Source organism: Gekko japonicus, unplaced genomic scaffold, assembly GCF_001447785.1.
Source record: "Gekko japonicus isolate JY-2015 unplaced genomic scaffold, Gekko_japonicus_V1.1 scaffold6045, whole genome shotgun sequence".
NCBI classification, from domain to species: domain Eukaryota; kingdom Metazoa; phylum Chordata; class Lepidosauria; order Squamata; family Gekkonidae; genus Gekko; species Gekko japonicus.
Genome location: NW_015174434.1, coordinates 5,193 through 10,384, shown reverse-complemented (window position 1 = coordinate 10,384; position 5,192 = coordinate 5,193).

Here is a 5,192-nt window from a genome sequence, read left to right as displayed (position 1 = left end):
CCCCCCGGAAAAGACCCCCTCCGACTTATAAGATTTGGAAGGTGTTCTACTTTTTTCTGCCGCAGAGACAAGAGAAGGCGCACCTGGCCAGGTAACAACCGGGTTGCAGTTTTGGGTTTGTCTTGGACACGTGTAGAAAGGGAGGGGGAGAAAGATGCGGGACGGGGGGCCGTTCAGGGGACCGGGAAGCCGCGTCGGGGCTGCTTGAGGCCGGGGTGGTGGTGGGGGACTGCTGGCGCAGAAGGCGATCGGGTCCAGCGCTCCCTCTAAGCTGTGGAGTCTTGTGAGCAAAAATTTTGCGAGCTACTGGCATTAAAGTTGTGAGCCAGCGACTTGGCTGCCGCATAAATCAGTTTGCTCTGGAGCCCTCCTTCCCGAGCTAAGGCAAAAATGTGTGAGCCGGAGGCTAAACAACTGTGAGCTAACTCACACTAACGCAGCTTAGAGGGAACACTGGTCAGGTCCCTTTCTGTGAATACTCCTGGGTTGACTCACAGGTGGCCAAACACACAGGTCTGCCTTTGACTGAACTGACCGGCAGCTAGAATAGCCCCAGATCCGTGTCGGCTTTCCACAAACCAGTGCATTTCTTTATTTAAATAATAATCTAACCGGTGTCCCTTTTTGTCACAAGGGCAGAGACGTTTTCAACCCAGAAATTATTCTTTGCATGTGGGGTCAGATCCGTGACAGGCTAGGGCACATTCACACGTGCATGAAGAAGCCTCCTTGAAACAGCAAATCCGTGTTGGAACATAACGCATGCGTTGGCGTGTCCCCTCGTGTGTGTGAATCTCATGATTTCTGGGTGCTAGAGGAACGTCTGAATGAACTCCAGTGGATGCCGCAGTTGATATTTGAGGTCCATTCATACATGGGAGTCGTGGTTTTGCGGGGTTGCCGTTAAATAGTAAACATGCAATGTATACCTATGTGGAACGCGCCCGGCCGCGTTTCTCCGCAGGCGGGACCAGATGAGTGTGTTTCATACAAACCCATGCAAAACACGCATGCAAAACACTCATGCAAAACACTCATGCAGAACAAGCCGATCACACAAACCTCAGAGGTGAGGTGCTTCGAACGCACGTCATTCCCACTGCAGTGGTTATCAGCATTCAGCTTGAACTCTAGAGATCAAGAGAACATAAGAACCTTAGAAGAGCCCTGCTGGATTAGACCAGTGAAGGTCCATCCAGTCCAGCGTCCTCTCTCACACAGCGGCCAACCAGTTCCTCTGGAGGGCCAACAACAGGGCAGAGAGGCCGAGGCCTTCTCCTGGTGTTGCCTCCTGGCTCTGGGATTCAGAGGTTTAGTGCCTCTGAATGTGGAGGTTCTCCTCCGTCACCATGGCTAGTAGCCACTGATAGACCTATTCCTCGATTAATCTGCCTGATCCCCATTTGAAAGCTATTTATTCCTGTGGCCGGCACTACATCCTCTGGCAGCGAAAATTGGCTCTTTTTGTAGCAGGAACTCCCTTGCATATTAGGCGACACACCCCTAATGTAGCCAATCCTCCAAGAGCTTACAGTAGCCCCTGTAAGAAGAGCTCTGTAAACTCTCGGAGGACTGGCTACATTGGGGGTGTGTCGCCTAATAGGCAAGGGAGTTCCTGCTACAAAAAGAGCCCGTATTTCCTTTTGTTTGTCCTGAACCTACTGCCCATCAGATACAAAATCGGTAGTATTCATGTACGGTTTTGACCAACGCAGAATGCTTTTGCTGGCTGGACCGGAAAGACAGGATGTTCTGGGCTCGGAAAGTGACCCCCAAGTTACTTCTTCATCCAAATTCTTCTTTCACTTTTGTGCTAAATCAGGCCTGCATCGGTCGAACCCTTCCGTTCTCTTCTGCCATTTACAGACAATTAAGGCAATGTTGAAAAACCTTTAAGTTGTCATAGGGGAAAATGGGCAGTGGCAGGGCTTTTTTTGTAGAAAAAGCCCAGCAGGAACTCATTAGCATATTAGGCCACACCCATGACAGCACAGCTCATTGGCATATTAGGCCACACCTCGTGTTACCAGAAGTGTGCTCATCCAGCCACACCCACCTTTTGCTTCTTATTCTGTTTACCTTGTTTGTTGTCCAAACCCAGGGCCTTTTTTTGGAGCAGGAACTCCTTTGCATGTTAGGCCACACACCCCTAATGTAGCCAATCCTAATGAGTTCCTGCTGTTGGGTGTGGCCTATTATGCTAATGAGTTCCTGCTGGGCGTGGCCAACTTGGGAGCCAGCTGGAACTCTGTTCCTGTGCGTTCCTGCCCAAAAATAGCCCTGATTTAAACCCATCATTGTGAGTCCTCTCCTCTGCTGCCAACAGGAACAGCTCCCTGCCCTCCTCTAAGTGACTCAAAGAGCAATAATTTATTTTATTTATTTAGTTTGATTTGTACCTCGCCCTCCCCGCTGGAGGGGGTGTGTCGCCTAATAGGCAAGGGAGTTCCTGCTACAAAAAGAGCCCGTATTTCCTTTTGTTTGTCCTGAACCTACTGCCCATCAGATACAAAATCGGTAGTATTCATGTAACGTTTTGACCAACGCAGAATGCTTTTGCTGGCTGGAACGGAAAGACAGGATGTTCTGGGCTCAGAAAGTGACCCCAAGTTACTTCTTCATCCAAATTCTTCTTTCACTTTTGTGCTAAATCAGGCCTGCATCGGTCGAACCCTTCCTTTCTCTTCTGCCATTTACAGACAATTAAGGCAACGTTGAAAAACCTTTCAGTTGTCATAGGGGAAAATGGGCAGTGGTATACAAAACAAGGCATGAAAACAAAGGGCTTGCGGCAGGGCTGTTCCTCAGAAGGGAGCAGCAAGAGGACTGTTTGACTCGATTTGGACAATTTGCAACTTTTGATGTCAGTCTTAATCTAGGTTTGATTCGGGGGCCCTGGTGCTGATGTAGAAAACAGCAGAATTAGTACATCGCTTTGAGCCCACTGGGGAAAGCGATTAATAAATGGAAAGTATTGTTGTTGTTGTTGTTGTTGTTGTTGTTATTGTTAATATTATTATTAATAATAATAATAACAACAATAATAAATTCAGTTATGTCCCGCCTTTCTCCACAATGGGAGCCCGAAGTGGCTTATATAAATTTGGTGTAGTGGTTAGGAGCGTGCAATCTGGGAGAACCAGGTTTGATTCCCCACGCCTCTATGTGCAGCTGCTGGTGTGACCTTGGGTCAGTCGCAAGTTCTCTCAGAACTGTTCTCTCAGGAGCAGTTCTCAGGAGAGCTCTCTCAGCCCCACCTACCTCACAGGGTGTCTGTTGTGGGGAGGGGAAGGGGAAGGAGATTGTGAGCCGCTCTGAGACGCCTTTCGGTGGTGAAGGGCAGGGTATAAATCCAATCTCCCCCTCCCTGAGCGCTTTGGGAGAAGATTGGCATGGGAATTGCCTCTCCCCCACGATTCCTTAAGGTCCCCAGCCTGGTTTCTCTCAACATCTCAAAACCAACCTCTCAACATTCCATCCAACATCTCTTCTCAATATCTCAACATTCCATCCAACATTCTGCCATAGTCTAGTGTGACCAAGAAACAGGGTGGGAGTAAGAGGACGGAGGGGCAGAGCTACGCAGACAGGAGCTGGATGGGGCTCTCAGTCTTTCATGAGGCCAAATTAAAGGGGTCGCGATGTGGGACGCTGCTGGGGAGGGGCAAACTTTCCTCCAGACTCCGAGATTATCATCCCTTGCTCTGCCTGGGAACAAGGAGAGAAGAAGGAGGAGTGGATTATGGGGGAAAGCCTGGCACTTTCTCATCTCTGCCTGTCCAGCTTGGCAGACCTTTCGGACACAACAACAGTGTTTATTAGCCTTTCAGAACTGTTTGCTTTACAACTTTGACAGCTGAACTGTGAATCAAGCCTCTGGCTTTTTGCATGGGGAATATTCACCGTGCTGAAGCTGAATAGATCTGGGCACAGATGGGAGACTTTGGGGGAGGGCCTCTCTACCCTGCCATGATCTGTGAAGCAATAACAAAATGATTGACACGTGCCAGTCAGACTCCAGATGCCTTCGAGAGCCAGTGCTGTGTTCGAGTTCCTCATTTTAAAAAAGGCCTCCTCCGGGACTCTCTGATTTTATGAATGCCAGTCAGGTTGGAATCAATGAAGTGGCGCTGATATTCACGGTACATTTTTGGCTTTCTGGGAAGAAGGCAAAATTAGCAACTCCAATGGGAAACATGAAATGCGAGCATTGACTGAGCATCTCTCTAACACCAAATGCAACCTACTGGCCCTTTAGATGGTAAATATCAAGGGGCGCAAAAAGACAGGGCAGTTTTAATGTGCCAAATGTGAGGTTAATTTTGGGAGGTGCACCGGATCAAGAATCAGCATGGGCTACAGCAGGTAATTTTGCCAGTGGGGGGAGGGGGAAAGACCATAAATGCCGTATTCTCCCATGTTATCTTCCTTCAGATGAAGTCTTGCCCTCGTTTAGAAGCCCATTTCCTTGTGAGCTTCTAAAGGTGTCCGAGGCTGGCATGCTGTGACCGGTTTCAATGTCCAGACTGGCTGTATTGCACAAACAGGTCCTCGGCCCCACAGATGGGTCTCAACCACTCCCTGACTCCAACCCCCCTGGAAGGCTGAGATTCTGAACATCTGGATCTGGTATATCTCCTTTAGGGGGGTGTAGGCCTTCCACAGTTATCTCTGCAGAATGGCTCAATGGTTAAGACGCTGAACTGCGGACCAGAAGGTCGGTAGTTCAGCAGTTTGAGACCCAAGAATCTGAGACCCGAGCGCTGCATGAGGGAGTGAGCTCCTGCCTCTGGTCCCAGCTCCTGCCAGCCTAGCAGTTTGAAAGCAAGAAATTGCAAGGAGATAAATAGGGGTGGGAAGGTAACAGCGTTCCGTGCGCCTCAGCATTTAGTCATGCTGGCCACATGACCGCAGAAATGTCTTCAGACAGCGCTGGCTCTTTGGCTTGGAAACAGAAATGAGCACCACCCCCTAGAGTCGGATTCGACTGGCTTTTGAGCAAGGGTGTGGCCACCAGAAGGTGCATTGTAGGAGGTGTGACGATTTCACAAAATCTGTGTGGCCAGCCAGCTTAGACCCATGCACCAGAACAAGCAATACATGGCACCTGTACCTCCCCACGAAGATGATTTCACAAAATCTGTGTGGCCAGCTGGCTTAGACCCATGCACCAGAACAAGCAAAACATGGCA